Raw genomic sequence first — 9,549 nt, forward strand, 5'->3', positions numbered from 1 at the left:
TGAGGGCAGGAGGAGAAGGGGACAACAGAGGATGAGATATTTGGATGGCATCACCAACACAATGGACATGGGTTTGGGTGGATTCCGGGAGTTGGTGAGGGACAGGGAGGCCTGGCGTGCTGCGGTTCATGGGGTCACAAAGAGTTGGACATGACTGAGCGACTGAACGGAATTGAAGAGGGACACATCAGAAGACCCTTAATCCAGAATGCAGATGAATCAGGAATGGCCCCCTGAGAAGATCTCATTTATCTTAAAAGAAAAGGATGAACTCAGAAGAGTGCTGGTAGATAGGAGTCACGTGTGTGAAAGTTTTGAGGTAGAAAGGAGAAAGTATATTGAAGATAACAGAAGGCCAGTGTGGTTAGGATAGAATAATAGCCAGTATTAATTTGGCATTTGATGTACCATGCCATGTTCAAAGCAGTTGACACATTTTAATTTTTTTTTTAACCTTCACATTAAGTCTATGATAAGGTAATTGAGAACACAGAGGAGTTAAGTAACTTTCCCAGGGTCACACAGCTAGGACATAACATACCTGGGATATGAGCCAAGACAGCCTGGCTCCAATCCCGGCCCTCTGAACACAGCATCAAACTTCAGAGATAGCATAGGAAGGGCAGATGAGAACCATATCATACAGTTCAGGAAGAGGAGACAGAGATTGCAAGTCAATTTAGACCACACTGAATGTTCAATACAGCACCTAGGTCTGCTACACACTAATCTCAATCCTTTTCTCCATATGGAAAACTGGGGAATCCACTGAGACTCTAGGGTTCCCAGGTGGCCTAGTGGTAAAGAATTGGCCCACCAATGCAGGTGATATAAGAAAGGTGGCTTTGTTCCCTGGCTCGGGAAGATCCCCTGGAGTAGGAAACAGCAACCTTCTCCAGTATTCTTGCCTGGAAAATTCCATGGACAGAGGAGCCTGGTGGGCTACAGTCCATGGGGTCGCAAGGAGTCTGACACAACTGAGCATGCACACACTGAGAATCCAGCTCCAGGTTACACACTGGAGAAATATAGGAAGCAGTCAAATTAGCCCTAAGGGCTAATAATTCCCTTCCCCCATAACTTTGAGGGAAAGAAGAGGTTTGTGTGGGATGGAGAGCTGAAGGATTCACACAGCGAGGTGTACTTGAAGTGGCCTGCAGGAATCTTTAGGGTCTGGACTAAAAAAAACCCAATGGAATGGTTGTCCATGCCTTTTAATTCTTTTGTTTTTTTCAGCATGAACTTTTCATGTATCTTCTCCCTGCCTGATTTTCTGCTAGAAGCTGAAGCTATGGCAGTGAATTGGACAAGTAAAATAGAAACCAGCATGAGCAAGGGGGTGCATGTGAGAAAGTCTGTGACTGTGGGTGACAAAGAAGAGACTAGCTGGCACCCAAGGGTCATGGGGAAAGTTAATTGGAGCTGGGCTTCAGAGATGGGAAATGAGGACAGGGAGATAAAGCAAGTGTTTGTTCAAGGTTCTATCAGTGTTGAATGGGATTTTTCTTCCTAACTGATAATGAGAAGCCATCGCTAGTTCTTGGGTAGGAAAGAAAAACGATTTGTTTCTAGAATGCTTTGTCTGGCAGCTCTGCACAGGCCACACTGGACAGCAAGGAGACCCAAATGTTAGTACAGTGTTAGGGTGGGTAGAAGAAGCAAGGAACAGAGAAGTAGATCTGAATGCCATTTACTGTTTCTAACATTTTTTTGAATGATTTGTTTGAAGTAGAGCTGATTTACAATATTTTATTAGTTTCAGGTGTACTTACTGCATAGTGATTCAATAATTTTGTAGCTTACATTCCACTTAAAGTTATAAAATATGGGCTATATTCCTGGTTTCTATAAAACATATCTTTGTAGCTTATCTATCCTACACAGAGCAGTTGGGATCTGTTAGTTTCCTGCCCCTATCTCGCCCCTCCCCTTCCCTATCCCATGTATTTAAAATGGTCTTTTAAAAACTACCTTATTTTATAGTTGAGAATAGTTGGTTAACAATGTTGTGTTAGTTTCAGGTGTACAGCGAAGCAATTCAGTTAGACGTGTATCTGTTCTTTTTCAAGATCTTTCCCCATTTAGGTTATTTAAAAATATTGGGTAGAGTTCCCTGTGCCGTACAGAAGGTCCTTGTTGATTATCTATTTTATATACAGTAAGTGTGCAGATGTTAATTCCTAATTTATCCCTTCTCCCCTACCTTTTCCCTTTGGTAACTCTTAAGTTTTTGTTCTTGAATTTACTGAGTCTGTTCCTGTTTTGTAAATAACTTCATTTGTATCATTTTTTAGATTCCGCATATAAGTGATATCATATGATATGTCTTTGTCTGACTTCACTTAGTATGATACTCTCTAGGTTCATCCGTGGTGCTGCAAATGGCATTATTTCATTTTTATGACTGAGTAATATTCCATTGTATATACGTACCACATCTTTATCCATTCATGTGTCAATGGATTTAGGCTGTTTCCATGTCTTGGCTACTGTAAATAGTGCTGCTCTGAACATTAGGGTGCATGTATCTTTTTGAATTAGAATTTTGATCTTTTCTGGATATATGCCCAAAAGTGGGATTGCAGGATAATATGATAACTATTTTTAGTTAAGGAACCTCCATATTGTTCTCCATAGTGGCTGTACCAACTTATATTCCTACCCACAGTGTAGTAGGGCTCCCTTTTCTCCACACCCTCTCCAGCATTTATCATTTGTAGACTTTTTGATGATGGCCATTCTGACTGTGTGAGGTGAGATACCTCATTGCTGTTTTGACTTGCACTTCTCTAATAACTAGTGATGTTGAGCATCTTTTCATGTGCTTTTTGGCCTTCTGTCTTTGGAGAAATGTCTTAGATCTTCTGCCCGTTTTTTGATTGGGTTGCCCGTTAAATATCATTTCCTCTTATTTCTCACTTTTCTTACATACTCTTTAAAATTGTTGATTAGGTTGTCCTCTCATACTTGAAAATCAAGGTTAAACCAGCTTCTCTTGGTCTCTAAAAGTAGACAAGATTTCTGGTTGATAGCTCGGATCAGTTTTATTAACCCAAAAGTACCTCTCAACTTGGCACCTCTTCAGCCAGAAACAAACATATTATTCACCCTGGATTGTCCTGAAAGGGGTAAGAGAAATGAGTGTAATTTAAGGAGACGGTCCTTAATTAAAGGAGCCACTTGGTAAACTTCAATGGCTGCCTTGTTTTGGCTAGGCAATTTTTTAAAATTTTAATATACTTTTCCAAATCTTCTTGTTTGTTGGAGAGTTTAGCACAGTTGGCTTTTACCTGGTAAATTTTTATTTCATCTGTGGCGGAAGCCGTGTCGGGTTGACTGGATTTCAGGATAGGCATTGTATCCTACTGCCAAAGCAGCGAATGCAGCTCGTTGTGTGGTGAGTTCTCAGTGTGACACACAGTACCCAGGATTTCAGTGCAGCCAGAGGGGTGAATGGGGTCAATTTTTTTATTTGCATGCACAAAATCTCCCTCCTCCAGCTACCCCTCTGGGTGGGCTTTCCTCCACTCCACATGTATATTTTCACTATTAACCTAATGTCACACATTTTGTTGGTTACCATTATATTATGTGTGGGTAGAGATGCTGTAGCAATGAGTGACTGGTGCATGTAGTCAAACAGATCAGTCCAGAATGATCATATGATTTTAGTGAACACCCTGCATCACCAGTTACCACTTGCAGAGCTGAGGGAGTGTCTCTGTGTGTATACACACACACATACACACAAAATCTGGTTTCACCCCCAACATTTTTTCCCCTGTGGCATTGCAGAACTCTGGAACCGAAAGGAATATACAGATGGGAAAATTTATCTGCATTATTTAAAGACAAAGAAACTGAGGCCTAGACAGGAAAGGGGCCAGATGCCACAGGCCACAGAGCTAGTAAGGAAGTTCAGGGATTGGAATACAGATTTCCAGATCCTGGCCTTTCTGTGTGTCTCACCACATTAAATCCTCATACTTGATTCTTAAAGAAACATGGATCTACAAGACTGGAGACCCATATGAAAAAGCACATGAAAAGATACTCAACATCACTAATTATTAGAGAACTGCGACTTCCCTGGTGGCTCAGGTGGTAAAAGCGTCTGCCTACAATGCAGGAGACCTGGGTTCGATCCCTGGGTTGGGAAGATCCCCTGGAAAAGGAAATGGCAACCCACTCCAGTATTCTTGCCTGGAAAATTCCATGGACAGAGGAGCCTGGTAGGCTACAGTCCATGGGGTCGTAAAGAGTTGGACATGACTGAGCGACTTCACTTCACTTTGCAAATCATTACTATGATGAGGTATCACCTTACACTAGTCAGAATGGCCATCATCAAAAAGTCTACAAACGATAAATGCTGGAGAGGATGTGGAGAAAAGGGAACTCTCCTACACTCTTGGTGACTTACAGTGTTGAAAAAAAAACCCAATAATTTAGAAGTTATCTGCAAAGATATGCCTTGAACTCAGGTCTCTGGACTCCCAGACCAGAGCCATTTAACTGTTCTGTGGTAGAGGTATTGAGTGCTGTTTAGATGTACTTGGAAATGTAGAGGTATAATGAAAATAGTTTTAAAAATTCCCTGAACCCTATACCCTGTAGTTCTTGGCCTCTTCAAGCCCTGACCTCCTCATCTGATTGCTGTCTATATTTTTCTTAAACATGTTGAGGAACTGTAGAGAAGTGGCTTAGAGTGTGCTGAGACAGCCCACTGTCTTGATATTACAACACTTCCAGTCAACAGAGTTAATTATTTCAAATGTGCAGCTTAAGTGTAGCCATTGAATCAGATCAGAACCAGTTCCTGGAAATCAGGCCTTGATAATGAGAGCTTTGCAAGGCAAGAGCCACAGTGAAGGGGAAGCAGCCCAGTGGGGTTCTAATATCTTGGTACCACATTGCCCCCGTCAGGGTTGACTGGAAGGGAAGTGGGTATCTTGTCCTACCCTCTCTGACCTGCTCATTATAGAAGACCCCTAGTATTTCCAAGCAGGAGCTGCACAGGGCTGCCCACTTCAGATTCCTGTCCCCACCTGTCTTTCCGTCACAACCCTCTGTATGCTGGACTGTTCTTCTCTACCTACCCTCAGTACCCCTTCTTCCACCCGCACTGGCCTGTTTTGGGTTCCAGCTCTGTCTTCTGCTCTCCTTTGTGGTGGTCAGGGGTCTTACTCACTGGTCTATTTGAGGACATTACTGTTAAAATATGAAGAATTTATCATTTGTGGGATCTGCAACTGTGTCAGTCAGCTAGGGCTGCCATAACCATATATAATACTACAGACTGGGTGACTTAAACAAAAGAAATGTGTTTTGCCATAGTTCTGGAGGCTGAGAGTCCAAGATCAAGGTGCTGGCAGGGTGGACTTATCCTGGGGGTTCTCCCTTTAACTTGTAGAAGGTCCCCTTCTTGTAGTATCTTTACATGGCTCAATTTTCTCTGTGTACAGGCATCCCTGGTGTCTGTCTCCTCTTATAAGGACACCAGTCATATTGGATTAGGGCCTGGCTCTTATGACCTCGTTAAACCTTAGTTGTCTCCCTAAAGCTCTCATCTCCCAATACAGCCATATTGGGGATTAAGTGCTATAACCTGTGAATTTTGAAGAGGCAAGACTGAGTCCATAACAGGACCATAGGTAGGTTCCTCTCTAATAGAGATGTCCGCAGCCTTATTTCAGAGCAGTAACTCTCCGACAGCAACTGTGTATGTCATCTTCACAGGCAAATGAGGAATGTGATTTGGACAGAGACCTCTACCCCTGTATACACATCTCCAAGGCTGCCTACAAATAAAGCCAGATCTGAACAACTAAAGATCTGCATTCCAAATCCACAGGTAATAGATAGGTTGAATGATAAAACCTCCTGCCCAGGTGGCATTTTCAGTAAGCTCAGAGAAATACCAAAGGGATGCGGCCATAGTCCTCACCAGTTAGCCAGTTTAATTTGTTTGATGACTTGGATTTCATTTTAATTATTTTATTTTGGAACGTAGGAAGATGTATTATATATGGGTTAGTTATGTATAAATGTGAATGTTCTGTATGTATGGAAATATGTTTTTTCACTCTAAGCTTTGAGAAAGTTACAGAAAGTTCATATATTAGACTAGATGCTAGAGACCAAGGTCACTATAGTCAGGGGTATCATTGTGCATCATGAGGCCACTGACTATGCCAGTGAGCCAGGCATGTGCATTAGGCACCTATAAAAATGATAATAGTTAACTGTGAACAAACCATGATTTTTATCTGTCTTCACTGTGACTCTGTGAGGGTGGTGTTCTGTTATTCCCACCTTATAGAACGGGAACCAAGGCATACTTTGCTCAGGGTCAGATAACTATTAAGTGTGGAAGGAGCACCTGTCTGATAATAAAATGCAGGTATTTGTGCTCACTCTGAATAAAACACAAATACTTAATGATGAAAAACGGGGCGAGGAACTTCCCTGGCAGTCCAGTGATTAGGCCTTTACCCTCCAGTGCAGGGGGCTGGGTTCCATCCCTGGTTGGAAAGCTAAGATCCCACATGTTCCAGTAGCCAAAAATAAAAATATAAACATAAAACAGAAGCAATATTGTAAAAAATTCAATAAAGACTTAAAAAAAAAAAAAAGAAAAGCGGGGATAATCCATGGTGTCTCAGTGTTGCAGCATTTGAAAGATTGAGATGATTGGTTGGAGGATGAGTTGCTGGAGAAACCCCAATCAAAGAGATGTGACCTGAGCCAAACCTTGAAACATAAGTAAAATTCAGAGAGGAACAGAGGTGGGGAAAGAGAGTATGCAAAACCGGAAGCACGTGCTGAGTCGCTTCAGTCGTGTCCAACTCTCTGCGATGCCATGGACTGTAGCCCACCAGGCTCCTCTGGTCCATGGGATTCTCCAGGCAAGAATACTGGAGTGGGTTGCCATTTCCTTCTCCAGGAGATCTTCCTGACCCAGGGATCATACCTGAGTCTCTTTTGGCTCCTGAATTGCAGGCAGGTTCCTTACCATCGAGCCACCGGGAAAGCAGAACTGGAGGCAGAAATGGCAAATTGAGTGGAGAAAATGAGAAGACTTTCTGGCAAGACTTTATCTGAAGGTTTGGAAATACGAATGAAGAGAGGCTGTGTTCCTATTTGTCAAGACAGGCTCTGGACTCTACCTTGAAGGGAAAGCAAAGCTTGTGTTGAATCTCAGGGTGGGTTGGATCTAGACTGGTCAGTTTTCACAGATAGCAGTTCACCCGTGTCCGAGAAGTGAGCTTTTTAGTCAATACGTAGGAATTTGTCTATTGAAACTGTTTTAATAACAAATAGCCACTAGCCCTTCTGCTTACTGAAAAATAATAATTAGATGTCAGGAATGTAAAAAAAAAAGTATTTCTGTAGCTTTTTGTAGTTTTGTTCTTTCATGGGTGCAGATGGGCTTGAATGGAATTGTTGTTTATTTGTGCCACAGTCTGAGTGAAAGTGTGAACCAGAAAAAACTTTATACACAATCATTCTTCTTACATTCTCAGCAAAAAACATGCTTCACGTTGTCAGTTCAGGTTTTGAGACTCCCATGACATTGAATTCTCATCCATTAGATGAAGGTATATATGAAGATGACCTCAGAATTCATTATTTTCCAACATATGTGTCCTCTTTCTTCATGGATTTACATGATTCACCACTTGAGTTATGTCAGTGGTGGTATCTGAATGTTTCCAACCAAAGGCAGCTTCTTACACGTTTCTGGATCTTTTATATAGATCTAAATGCTCACATTGCCTTTTTCCTCTAAACTAGATTTCTCTTCTCTTAGGAGATGAAGTAATAGAGAACAGAGGACTTTGGTGAAAACTTTTATTACACAGTAATTTTACATTTAAGAAATTGTTTCACAGAGATGGTATCAGAAGTAACAGGAATAAGTTTTTTGTGGAAGTGAGAATATTACCACCATGATGTTGGATGTGAGGATAGTAGACAGCCAGGGGAGAGAAAGCTGGCTGGGAAATTCTCAAAATTCCAATCAGTAGGGTAAATCTTTAAGGGAGGGGTGCTTGGAGACTATAGGCTTTGTGATGGAATCGTGTTAAACCAGCATGTCCTCAAACTGTCATTCTATAAAATGGACATAACCCAATTTCTCATATCATCAAATGTCATTTTCTGAGCACCACTTCCTGTGTCAGGGAAGGGAAATATCAAGGAAAATAAGTGATGGTCCCAGTCTAGGAGATCATGGTTTACTTCTGGAGGCTTGGACCTAACTCAAGCATAATTAACACACAATACATAGCAATTTAGAGGAAATCCTAAACCATCACCCAGAACCCAACAGTTTGCAAATAATGCTGTGCATCAGAATTAGCTGGGGGCTTGTGAAAGGAGAGTCTCAGGCTGTATTCCTTGAAATACTGAGTTGGAGTCTTTGCTTCTCGGTTGTTTTTTTTGTTTTTTAACAAGCTCCAGGTCCACTAAAGACTGCTGGTGAAGACAATAAGGGTATGGGGGAGTTGGGTGGACGATCACTTTGGGCTGAGGCATAAAGGAAACCGCCCCACCCCCCAACCCCCAGCACTGAGCACAGAGGTGGAAGATACAGGTTCATAGAGCTGAGGGTATATGCGTGCGGAGACAATCGGGGTGGAGTGAGGGGGTTTAATAGGAGGTGGTGTCCACTGGGTAAATGCTTGGATGGCCTGTGGACTAACTCCACTCTGTGAGAGCAGGAAGAGAAGAGTGGCTTGGTTCTTTCAGACAGGGATCTTCATGGCCTGGCAAGGCTAGAGGAAGGGAGAAGAAAGTGGGTATTTGATCTTTTATTGGGCACTCACCTGGTAAAGCCCCTTGGTAGAAAGAGGAGGATGGGTGGGTGCCTATGTCTTTTTCCCTCCCCATCTGCTCAGTGAATCTAACTGATCTCTAGCACAATGTACTAGGTGTACATTAAAGGGTGTATTTAAAAAAAAAACACTAATATTAGCCAATCCACTTACCTCCCCCAAAGGAGCTCGCTTACCCAGAGGAAGCCTGACAAATGACCACGTAAAATATTATGCTTTTAAGAAGGTCCCTTATATCTCAGAGAGTCAATAGTCCATTATGTCAGTTCCCATCCACTGGCTTCTTTCTCAGCTATTTATATTTCCATTTAGTTGAACCGTAGGCAAAGCACACCAAGGCCCAGAAAATTAGAGTTATCAGAGCCTCGTTAGTATGTCTTCTACAACCATCTATCTTTTTCATTCCACCCACTCTGGGCCCAGCAGTTTGGCTCCTGCTTTTCACTTCCTTTTGAGACTTGCCAGTGTAAGGTCCTGCTTTTTCCAATGTCTCCACTGCTGATCCTTTGACTATATTTTTTCCTCTTCTGTTTTTCTGGTATTTGTCTTTTTGGTGGGGAGAAGAGAAGAATGAAGACTTGGTGAGAGAGAACGTTTTCTGTACTGGTTTTCCTGCGTTCTGTTGTCTTACTTCTCTGCTTACTTCCTATACCTTGCACACCCGTTGGTCTGTGTGCTCAGTCATGTCCCACTCTTTGTGACCCCTGGA

At 42.2% G+C, this 9,549-nt stretch overlaps 1 non-coding gene across 1 annotated transcript; it reads left to right on the forward strand.

Moving 5' to 3' along the window:
* The first annotated feature begins 4,086 nt into the window (after positions 1–4,086).
* TRNAC-ACA (transfer RNA cysteine (anticodon ACA)) lies at positions 4,087–4,159 on the forward strand. Its single transcript has one exon. It is a non-coding gene; the product is annotated as a tRNA-Cys (tRNA).
* The last annotated feature ends 5,390 nt before the right edge of the window (positions 4,160–9,549 follow it).

Source organism: Capricornis sumatraensis, chromosome 16 (assembly GCF_032405125.1).
Source record: "Capricornis sumatraensis isolate serow.1 chromosome 16, serow.2, whole genome shotgun sequence".
Classification (NCBI taxonomy): Eukaryota; Metazoa; Chordata; class Mammalia; order Artiodactyla; family Bovidae; genus Capricornis; species Capricornis sumatraensis.